This window comes from Micromys minutus (genome assembly GCF_963924665.1).
Source record: "Micromys minutus genome assembly, chromosome: X".
Lineage (NCBI taxonomy): Eukaryota > Metazoa > Chordata > Mammalia > Rodentia > Muridae > Micromys > Micromys minutus.
The window spans coordinates 74,886,183-74,899,137 of record NC_137970.1 but is presented as its reverse complement, the minus strand read 5'-3'; positions in this window follow the sequence as shown (position 1 = coordinate 74,899,137).

Sequence of the window (12,955 nt, the reverse complement as noted above, 5' to 3'; positions counted from 1 at the left end):
CTACAAGCTACATGTCAAGGAGTGGACTTTCTGAGTAAAACTTCATCCTCTCAGGAATTAAGACCAACAACTGACAAATAGGACCTTAAAAATCTCTAGAGCTTCACAGCAATAAACAATAAAGAGAGCAAAAAAGAATCCCATACAGTAGGAGAGAATCTTCTCTAGCTATATAGAGGATTAATATTCAAGATAAACAAAAAACCTTATAACCCAGAGTCAGAACAAAACGAATGAACCAAACAAACAAATGTGCCCTGGATACAAAAAGAAGGTTTTTACATACAAAGAAAGACAATGAAAGCGCAGAGACTGGACTTAGGGGTTCTGTGCCTTCCAGCATCTTGTACAGCAAACCCTGACTTGTGATTTTACCCCCAAAATATTGTCTTCAGTAGTGACTGAATCTGCCACTGTCAAAATAAGTTACTTGCATTTATTCCAAATAATCTCATTTATTCTTAACTGTTTATGCAAATTGTGTAAGATTTTTATGCCCAAACCTGAAAAATGATTTCTTAGTAGACAAAAGGCCTCCACCCATCCTCGAATTGTGTTTATTTACATAAGAAGATCATACAAAAGCACCCCCCCGAAGTCCTAGCAGGGCAGCTGTGAGCTGAGGGGAAGTAGAGATGGCATGAGCAGGTCCAAATGACCTCAAGTACTATGGCCTGTAACTGGAGACTGCTAAGCCCTGACTTCTGGTGCAGAGATCATCTGCAGGGTTTCACCCTTGGTTTACTGAGTGGGGCTGGGATGATGCTGTTTCCCTCTTCTGACATGCAGTGCAAAGGGGAGATCATGTACACACAGTGTTTATTTGGAGTTTTTCTTTTGGCTTTCCCCCCTCTATTTCAGTTATGAAATTTTATGCATGGATTTCACATCTCCATAGCTAGACACCTCATGGGCATTATGTCTCTTAAAAGGTCGGTTTCATTATGCAACATCAAGGCTATTTCAGCCTTACTTTTCTAGAATGTGTTTTTCAGTCATTTCTTCAAGGAAAACTAAATGATTTAGTTGAAGAAAAAAGAAAGAAAAGCCAGGAAATATCTTTAAAAGTGTTCAACGTCCTTAGAAATTTAGGAAATGCATATTTAAACATTTATTTGCTTATTTTATGTATGTGAGTACACTTTAGCTGTCTTCAGACACACCAGAAGAGAAAGCACATTGGCTCCCATTACAAATGGTTGTGATCTACCGTGTGGTTACTGGGAATTGAACTCGAGACCTCTAGAAGAGCAGTTAATGCTCTTAACTGCTGAGCCATCTCTCCAGCCCTAGGAAATGCATATTAAAACTACTTTGAAATGTCATCTTACCCTAGTCAGAATGGCTAATGTCAAGGAAAAAGCTGAGAATAAATGCTAGCTAAGATGTAAGAAAGGGGAAGCCTCATACACTTGTAATGAAAGTGCAAACTGGTGCACTAAGGAAACCCATGTGGAGAATTCTCCAAAGGCTAAAAGTAGATCTGTCAGATGGCCCAGCTATGTTATTTCTTGGCAGATGCTCAAAGGACTCTCTATCCTACTCTATGAAAATGTGCTCAGTCATGTTTATCCTGCTCTATGCACAGTATCTGGGAAATAGAGACAGTAGGAATGTCTTTCAACAGATAAATGGATAATTAAAATGTGACACGGGTGTAGAGTAAAATTTCTTTCAACAAACACAGCCTTACTTCATAAAATTTGGCTTATGCTATATATACTATTTGTTTACTTCTTTTTGCTCAATAATTCAAGATAGTTCATTTGACAATAGCCTTAAAATTATGTGTGATGCACTCCTTTGCCAGGGTCTATGTAGGTGAATTAGCCCTTTGTGTAACCTCCCCAAGCCTCAGGTCCTACATTCAGTTCCCTGCTATAGTTTGGATACCACTGCCCTCACCATCCCTAACTTCTTAAGAGATAAAGGAAGACACTAGAAAATGGAAATGACACCACACGCTTATAATATTGTGAATATATTCAATGCAATCACAATAAAAATTCCCATCTCATTCTCACAAAAATACAAAAATCTATGCTAAAATTTATATGAAATCACAAAAGACCCCAGTTAGCAAAAACAATATGAAACAAAATGACAATTCTGGAGAGATTACTGTTTCAGACTAAATATATATTATGGAGCAATGAATTTGAGAAAGAGCAATGGGGAGTACATAGAGGGGAAGGGGAAATGATGTCATTATAATTTTAAAAAATTAAAAAAAACATTCCAAAAATATAAAACCAAAGTTATTTGAGACAAAGTTGTTAAATGAATTAAATGAATTAAAATTTAATATAACTATAACAGCACTTAAAGAAAATATCAATGATTATTCAATTCAGGCTTTGTAAAGACCTCTCTCAGCATACAAGGCAAAAATTAAGTAGAAAATTGCTGATTTATTTCACAAAATTTTGTACTACAAATGTAGTATAGAAAAGATAAATGAAGTAGTGAAAAATACTGCTTGGAAAGGAAATTATCAATAATATAAATATATAATTCATTAGGGTAAATCATATACAGAAAGCATAGAAATATGAAAATAGACAAGAACAGAAGGCTTACTAGACTTGCCATAATATTTATCTGGGAAAACCAGCTTAACTCAAGCTGCAAACCCACTGAGCGGGTCATTAAAGTAACAGAAACATGGTTCTAGGGGCTGAGGGGTTAGCCTGGTGCCATCATGGTCCAGTTGTGGTGAAGGATTTGCTCCTGTCTTCAGGTGGCTTGCTTCTTGATTTACACTTACAGGCAGAGAAAGTCATTTTTATGTCCCTTCTACTTTTTACAGACCTAGGAATCATATCATGAGGACCTCACTCTCATGACCCAATCAATCCCAAATACTTTCAAAAGGCTCTATTGGCAAATATGGGGGATTGGGGCTTTAAGTAGGAAATTTGGGTAGATACAGTCATTCACTCCATATAAATCAATAATCAAGAAAATTCAAATGAGAACAAGAACATTTTCAAGTATCAAGTTTGAAAAAATTTATTTACAACTAATATATTTTACTTTCTTTTTCTTTTTCTGTTCTCATTCTACAGGAGCTCACTCTTTAGCTTAAGCTGACCTTGAACTCTCTACCTAGAACACACTGGCCTTTAACTCGTGTTGGGTTTGCCACCCTAGCTTCCTGAATGCTGGAAATCCAATTGTGACCTACAACAGCAGGTTAGAAGAGCTAACAGGGTCTGAGCATTTATAGTGGAAGTGCTTCACACTCAGATTCCTTTACTACATAAATTACAACTTACGTACATACAGATACTATTGTAAGGGTATTCAAGTTATCCATTAGAGGACACAGCCCAAACACTCTTACTGAGATACTTCTAGAAGCGGTGATTTTGTATTGATGGTGACAGTGAGTGAGAGTTGGTATAACTTTTCAGGAATATAGCTTGGAAACGTGTATTAAAAAGTCTAAAAGTGCACAAATATATAAGTACACTCTGAAGAGGCCATCAGTTTGAGAGGACTGGGAGACAGGAGAGGGACTGGAGGAGGGGGACATGGCAGTGTTGTAGGGAGGAAAGGGATGACATGAAGTGTTGTATATACAACAGAGGACTGGGTCTGGATTCAGTCAGAGAAGAGGGGGTGGGGACATCCTCATGGAGACGTTGAGGAGGAGGAGGTATGGGATGTGGAACAGTCAGAGGGTGGACCAGGAGGGCATAAAATCTGGAGTATGAAAAAAATTAAATAAAAATTTAAAAATTGTAAATACAAAAACCTTTAAAACAAGTCTGTAATTTTCGAAATGCTATGCTCATATCCCCATTAAACAGTCACAGACATGACCTGTGTACAGGCTGTGATTACAGCAGAAGGTACTGTTGGCGGTACTTAAAGAATCATTGGCTGAAACAGGTTTAAACATTAAGGAGGTTTATGATGTTACATGCTATAACCAGGGCTGATAGATTTAGCGAATAAATGATGTTATCAAGGGCACAAGTTATTTATATCTCTAGCCAATTTTGCAATGCTTGGTGTGAGCTTCATCCTAAAGCTCAGTGTTTATCCCTGATATAACATGATGGTTGAAGATGATGGTGATTGTGGCTACATTCATTTTTATTTCTGACCCTCAGAAAACAAGGGAAAAATCTTTCTTGCCAACTCTGGGATTAAAAAGCTATCTTTTCCACATGACTGATCCATTAGAAGTTCGTTCTTCATTTACAACCAATAGCCGCCACCAGGTAATATTTATGTCCTGGCACATCCAGAATACTTGAAGCTCAGTTCCTTTAAACAGGTAGTGAGGTGGGATGGTGAGGGACACATCGGGAGGGCTGTGAATGGAAAAACTGCTATTGGGTGTTTACTACACCAGGAGCCTCGAAACTCGGAACAGCTCAAGGTAGTTTGGGCCCTCAGAGGTCTCTGGGAAGGAAATAAATGACAATAAGAAGACGGACCAAATAAGTTTTGGAAGAAAATAGTTCATTCTGCTGACAAGCAGGGAGAGGAGAGTCAGAAGTGGAGAGAGAGAAAGAACACGTGAACTAAGTCTGACTAAGATCTTCATATGATAGGCTGAGGGGCTGAGGGGTCCTTGGGAAGTTAAAAACCAAAAAGGGAGGGTGGGTTCTGCTCATTCAACTTGCAAGGTACAATAAGGCTTCTGGATCAGGGTGAATGAGTTTCATGTGTCTGCTCCCACGGAATACCTACAAAAACATTGAGCTGGATCAAATGTAGGGAACTCCAAGGCAAAAGTATTTACACTTGTCACTCTTCACATACAGGAAACCTCCTTTTGTAGAATGTTGTCACACTTGAAGAACCAGTATCAGATGTGCTTGCTAGGCTGATCTTTTTCTACAGCAGTAGGTAGAAAGTTTGCACAGAATACCATTGCACAAGATCCTTGGAAAGTGAGCACTTTGGTTGTCTTAGCCTCACATCTTGCCAATGTTTGCAAGGGCTTTCAATGGGCATTGTTTATTTATTTAGTAGTCTCATAGCATAGGTGCCAGAGCATTCACTATTCTCCTTCCTTCAGTCCACATTTCTAGATCTCCTGCCTATGGGAGGTAGTATTGCTCACCTATCAAAATTCAACTCATAACCTCTCTTATGAAGTTGTTATACCCACCCAGGATATGTTTCTTACTTTGACTCTCACCCCATGAGCTAATATTTTGTACCTGTTTTGTATCTCTCATAGCCTTTAGGCCATTAGTGTGATCTGTGAATTGGTTTCTTTGTTTCTCTGATTGTTCTTTCTTAAATCTAGTCTCCACAAGGAAAGTGAGTATTGCCCCCCCTCCAGTTATAGCCTCTAAATGTCTCCATTGTGCTCAAATACTTATTACAGATCAAATATTTACCATAGCTTTCAGGTCCTACAAGACCTGGACCATGGCCACCTAACCAACATAGCCAACCCCACCCCTCCATTGCTAGCATCTAGTCCAGTGCCTGACAGTTGACATACCCCAAGCAATTGTAGGTCAAAAGGTAAGACGTTGTCATTTTTTACACTTCAACAACACCGGATTATCAGAAGCACAAGGAGCACCAACCTGCATTTTTTTTTCCTGGTTCATGGGATGGGTCAGGCATCCCCATCCCCCATGGAAAATAGTTCTTTCCTACTTGATCGGTATCTACATTTTCTCAGCAAAAATGGCATATCCTTGATTATTAGCTGGCAGTGGTCGGTGTCAGCATTTGTCTTTCCAGTATATTGTTTTGAAGCAGGAAATGTAAAGACTTCAGGGGTAGAATGTTAAATATCAGCGGGTAGGAAATCAATCTTCTGGGAAACTTTAGTGGACGTAAGAGTATTCTCTGTAGTTTTGTTTGGTCTCTGCATGTTTGTATGTTATATAGCACATTAACTGTTGAGGAGGGTTGAAAAACAGGCACTGTGATTTAGTATAGTGAGTGTAGCAATGGCTCATGGGAGTCTTCATGTCTTCAATTCTGCTGGAGGATAAATCACTTCTGTGCAGTTTGATGGGTGTAATGTCAATGGTTTCTGAAATTTCTTTATTAACACAAAGTTCCCAGTGTTTTACAACACAGGTGACACCAGAATTTTGAAAAGTCAACTCTTTACCGTGACATAAGAATACATCAATTTCCAAGTCTACCAAACTCACTCAACCCCATCATCGTTCAGTACCGTGAGTATACTGGGATATGTACTCGTTAAGATAAATAAGAGGCTTCTATAAATGTTATAATGTTTCTGCAAGTCTGAGGGATGGACATATAATCTTCCGTATTGTGATTAAGATTTAGGACAACTATGAGAATCACATTTTGTCTGATTCTCTTGGAAGAAAAATATTTTCTAATGTATCCAGTTCAAAAGGCTTCATAAGGGTGAGAAAATTGTTTAAGAGAATCATACTAACTTTTGAATTGGAAAGGCCTCATCAAGTATTACATGTTTTAAAGTAGTAATAATTTTCATAGTATGCATTGTTTGGGGACTTGTGTTGTCCTGTGGTAAATATTTCTAATGGATATGATGACACAAAAATGTAATGGTTATAAAAAATAGCAATGAATAAAGTTTCAACATTAGAAACATTTCTGTTGGTAGTAATTAGGTTTTTGAACAATTGTTGCTTATATAAGGAATATTTTACCATCATTTTAAGTGACAAAAAGCCATACAAACCATGTGTTTTATGAAAATATGTAAGACCCCACAATATGTGTGTTTGTCATTAACATACAAAATAAAGTTATTCTGTTTTCCTTTCTGTATTAAATGATGTTTATATTTGAAATTTTAATAATTAATTGATAAAATACAAACAATGTGTACAGTAGCCTGAGAAAATATTTATTGACAAATTAGCAAATGATAATTTTAGACCTATCCTAAGTTAGTCTCTCTGCATTAATTAATTGTCAGTGAGATAATGTCTCACTATTCTTCCTATGCTGATGTGAAATCTCTGGACTCAAATAATCTTCTTGCCTCAAACTTCTGAGTAGCTGGTACTCCAGACATATTCTACTGCTCTTGGCTAAATTGTGTGGGGTTGGACCCACAACCTCAAGCCTATTAAGCAAACGTTCTACCTATTACTGAACTACATACAAACACTTTACTGATTCTAACAAGAACCAAAATGACTTAAGACTTTCAGTTTTGGATCTAGGACTGTACTTAAAGCTGCTATTCCCCCAACTGGGCTTCTTTGTGTGGCCTCAGTGGGAGAGGATGCTCCTGGTGACTTGATGTGCCAGGGTGGGGTGGTACCCATGAGGAGTCTCCCTTCTCAGAGGAGAAGGAGAGGGGGATGAGGAGAGGGTTGTTTGAGGGGAGATCAGAAAGGGTCTGCTATTGGGAGGTGACACGAATAAATAAATTACTGACAAAAAGAACTTTTGTTCATTCTTCAATGATGATTTATAGGTAGCTAATGGTTGATAGAGAGATCCTTTCTTTAGTTGTGTATCAACTATTGAACTTCCCATGTTCACATAAGTAAAATCTGACCCATGTGTTATAAATCACTCCAATAAAACATAATAGTTCACAAACTAAAAAAACAAAGAGGCGACTAGTTGGAGAGAGGAAGGAAACAAGAGAGAGTTGCAGAGGGCAAATATGATCAAAGTATATATGTATGAAAATGTTATGAAACATGACTATGATTAATTTAAATATGTTTAAAACTAAGAATGCTGGTTTTGGGGATAGAGTGCTTCCCCAGTGTGTGTCAGGCCCTGGTTCCAAACTTCACCATTTTCAAAAAATAAAAATAAAACCAATGTTGGTTTCTATGTTATGCTCCAGACTTAATATATTAGTAGATCTAGAGTAAAGCCTAGTTTTCAGCCTGTTGTTTAGATATGATTATTAGCACCCCAATACTACCAGTACCTCCGAGAGCCCCATGTTTATCACTTTCAAGGCTGGTGTTAATACCAGTTACCCATGGTTCAGGCCTCTGATCATGAGAGCCAATTTGGTACATTAAGGGGAGACTAGCAATCAGATACCGAATGCCAGAGTTATGAAAAGCACCACATTCTTTTCCTTTTTTTCTTTTTAATTGGATATATTTTATTATATTTCAAATGTTACCCTCTTTCCCAGTTTCCCCTCCATAACCCCCCTATCCCATCCCCACTCTCCCTGATTCTATAAGGGGGACCTGTCCACCCACCCGCTCCTTCCTTCCCGCCCTGATGTTGCCCCTACACTGGGGCATCGAGCCTTGGCAGAAACAAGGGCTTCTCTTCCTATTGATGCCCAACAAAGCCTTCCAAAAGCAGAGAATCTTTTTATTATATTTTTATTTTACGTTTTAAATGTTATTTCCTTTTCTTCCACTCCCCTCCCCCTCCCCCTCCCATTGCCTCCATGAAGGTGCACCCTCTCCCACCTCAGCACCTTGGCGTTCCCCTACACTGGGAAAACAAGCCTTCACTGGACCAAAGGGCTGTCCTCCCATTGATGCCAGACAGTGCTGTCCTCTGAAAAGCAGAGAATTTTTTTTCTTATAACTTTATTTAAAAGAGAGAGAGATACATGTACAGATTTTTAAAATCATTTTGGCATAAAACTCTAGCTCTGAATACCCAAAAAACAAGTCACGGATCATATGAAGCTCAAAAAAAGAAAGGACAAAAAGTGGAAGCCCAGGTCTGTAGAAAACAACAAGTGTACTCTCACAGTGGGGTACACCTAGACCTTAAATCATTAATAACTCAAAAGCTAAGAATGTAGCCTTGTGGAAATTTTTGATATTCAAAAATCATTATGTTTAATCTATACACACCAAGAAAAGCAGAGAATCTTAATAGATGAATTTCTCCAGGACTTACATAGAAACTTAGGGATTTGAAAAGAGCGCCACCTAGTGGTAATATAGCAAGGCTCGTTACACATATGTGCCCATGAATCTTCACAGCTCCAGAGTAAGGTCCTGAAGAAAATTGTTAGGATTGGTACTTAGTTGTTTGGCTGGTTAGTGTGTGTGTGTGTGTGTGTGTGTGTGTGTGTGTGTCCCTGTGTCTGTGTGTGTCTCTGTGTGTGTCTGTGTGTGTGTGTCTGCACACACACATGAGCATGTGTCTATGTTCTCTTTCCAACATAATATACGACTTTATAACTATCTTTGATGAAGAATTCTTCTACCATTAATCAATTAATATGATAAAATGTGTTTGTTACTTTTCACTGCAGTAGCATATAATAGAGTGTCGATTTAAAGGAAGGTTATTTTTGGCTTGTGGTTTGAAAGTTTCAGTCTGTGTTGGTAGTTATTATGTAGTGGAGTAACACAGGTCAGGAAAGTGTCCAGGGAAAGGGCAGAGAAAGAAGGTATGCCCGTGCTAGCAACCCTCTTTTTTTCCTCCCCACCGTGGATCCCAATGGAGAGACAGTCCATGGTTTTAAGGCATTTATTGTCATGGTGAAAAGTGGATGAATAAAACCATATCCCACTTCTCAGGGTGGGCCTGAGATTAAATACCTTTTGTAGGGAGGAGTGTCTGGGAAGGAAAATTTATTGGCTAAGTCCCCAGGACTTTAGGAACATCACTAAAATGGTCAGTTTCGGTTTAGGGATCTCTGGGCCATGTTTTAGAGGTACATGGTGTCTTCAGCAATAGGAATTTACATCCCACCTCTGGGGGTTAACAGAGGGCAACAACCCTGGCCAACAACTCAAGAGGGCTTCTCATGTCTGATATTGAGGCTTTTGTTAGGTTGTCTTCTGCTTTTGAGGGAGCACTGTCAGCCCAGATAAGAAAAATTCATTAAGACTATATATGTATATTTATATGATGAATTCTGTACATTATAGGCATTTACATTTTTTCTTTCTTTTTGGCAAATGGCTTTTCCAGAAGAAATATATATCTGTATCTCCATCTCCATCCTTCTCCAATGGCTATATCCACAGACCAGTCCTGCACCTAAGGCTGAGGGAACATTTCAGGAGAGGCTGAGGAAAGAGTGTAAGAGACAGAGAATGGGAGGATTTACTTTGAGACTGTGTCTCTTAGTAATGTCAGAAGCTACATTCCTAAAGTCTCAGCAATATGACTGCCCAAATGTAAGCTGAACAAGTATGACACTGATGGACATGCCAAAGTGGATGCGGGAATGAGAGATGAGGTCTCATACAAATCACCCCTTTAATCAACCAGTTATTTTTACTTTTATAAAAAATTCTAGATAATATTGAAATTATGAAAATTCTCAAATGTATATTCAGTATATTAATATGAACATATATTTATGAAAAGCCAATATCTAAATTTGTGTCAAAACTTACAGCAACTATTCTAATCCTTGTGTGTGACTTATGCATGCACATAAGTTCACATGTGTGCACATGTATGGGACCAGAGCATCATGTGGAGGCCAGAGTATGGTATTCTGTTTTCCTCTGTTGTTTTTCCACCAAGCATCTCTCAGTGACCCTGTAGCTCACAGACTGGGCCAGACTAACTGACCAGCAAGACCCAGGGAATCTCTTGTTGCCTTTGTCTATACTGTAATAATAGTTCCTTTCCTCACTAATCCCTAAAAACATGGACCAGTCAAATGAAATATAACTAATGTATATTTCAACATTCATTTCTACCAAACTAATAGATTTACTCATTGCAGCAGTACAATGAACCATGAAACTGGTATCACTCTCTGGTTAAGATTACAGGTTTCTTGTACACGTTTTTTTCAAGGGAAAAACCCAAAGTATAATATATATATATATATATATATATATATATATATATATATATATATATATATATATATATATATACATGTCTAGAACTTTTAGTATAGAGGTATTGGAGTTAAACATTCTTATTGGTATACATAATATAAATAAATTAAGGTTTATATGAATTATGTGTTGTCCTCACTGGTCTTCCTATTTGCACATTGTTAAGGTGCTTTTCTGTTCCAACATTTATAAATATGCTAAACAAAAAGCACATATATGTGGTGTTAAAGAACTGCCATTTATGTTAACTTGTCCAAAATAATTTAACTTATTTAGTATATTTAATTGTGTATTCAGTAAAAATATACAATTTAAATATATTGTATATGTTTTTACAAATGTAAACAAGTAAAGATCCTGAAATGTTTAATGAATAAACCAGAAACCAGAACTGGCTTAGAATGCATGATGCCACACATTTGACCTGTATGCTAGTTCGAAAATTCAATCCCACATGCTTCTCAACGAACTGTACAGCTATATCCATATTTCTTGGAATAAATGTAATTAAATAGTGATATATTCATATGAGATGGTGTAAAATTATTGTTTTATTTTTTAATTATCTTACAGAAATGTTTTATTTTATAAAAAAAGAAAGATCCAGGATATGTTTGGTAGAAGTGTAGCAGTATGGTAAAGGGGAAGGGGACACATCTTTGGGCCCAGGCTGAGGCATCCGTTCCCCCTGAGGGACCAGCCACATGAAAAGTATAGTATGGAATAGAGTTTATTTAGGACATGAAGAGGGGAGGTGAGGGGGTATTAGAGACAGAGAAAGGCTGGGTGGGGAGAAGAGGAAAGGGAGAGTAGAGGCTAGCCAGGAACAGATGGTTAGAGGGGGGAGGAGGAAAGAAGGTACAGAGAGGGTAAGAGAGTAAGAGATCAAGGAGGGGTCAAACAGGCCCTTTTATAGTGAGTCAGGCATACCTGGCTATTGCCAGGTAACTGTGAGGCAAAACCTACAAGAAATACTAACAGAAAACAGTTTTCCTTATGCCACTTTCATGCATAGTTTAGGTTGACTATCCTTCCACCCTTTCATCTTATTTTCATGTCCCCCTAACTTTATCTAATCCTCTGTCTTAGTCAGGGTTTCTATTCCTGCACAAACACCATGACCAAGAAGCAAGTTGGGGAGGAAAGGGTTTATTCAGCTTATACTTCCCACATTGATGTTCATCACCAGAGGAAGTCAGGACTGGAACTCAGGCAGGTCACGAATCAGGAGCTGATGCAGAAGCCATGGAGGTATGTTACTTACTGGCTTGCTTCCCCTGGCTTGCTCAGCCTCCTTTCTTATAGAACCCAGGTCTACCAGCCCAGGGATGGCACCATCCACAATGTGTTGGGCTCTCCTCCCTTGATCACTAGTTGGGAAAATACCTTACAGCTGGGTCTCATGGATGCATTTCCTCAACTGAGGCTCCTTTCTCTGTGATAACTCCAGCTTGTGCCAAGTTGACACAGAACCAGCCAGTGCACCCTCCTTCTTTATTCTTCTTTCTACTTTCACATCCCATGTTTTGTTACCACATTCACTGCTCTCCTTTAAAGCCTCCATTTACTCCTATCATGGGTAAATGGCATTCACTTGGCATCCACATACACATCCTACACTCATCCCTTCCCAACCCCTCAAGTCTCAAGTATACACATGTGAAACTTAGAAGCCAACAGCCACTTTGGACACATACCCTAATATGCAATCTAACTTATTCAGCCATAAAAATAAAATAAGTACATGTAGTATTTGTTTTGTTTTGCCTATGATGGCTCACTTAACATATTTCAGTTCCATCCATTTCCTGGCAAATCTCACCTTTTTATTTTCCTTCATGGCTGAATAAATTATATTGTGTCTATATACCACATTTTCATATCTGCTGATGGACATCTAGGTTGATCCCATTTCCTGCTATTGTGAAAAGAGCAGCAACAAACACAGATGTGCAAGTGTTCCCATGGTAGGACATAAAGTCCTTTGGGGCTATGCTCAGGAATAGTATAGCTGGGTCAGGGAGCAATAAAATGTCTGTGTTTTGAGAAGGCTCCACACTCACGTCCATAGTGGTTGCAGCAGTGGGCACTATTCTAGAAATAACAACGATGTGCCATCGCTGATTGTGAAACTTTAGTGTTTCTCCTTGCTTACATCATGGTATCCCCCTTGGAGGTTATGGATTTCCCCCACAGCACAAAGA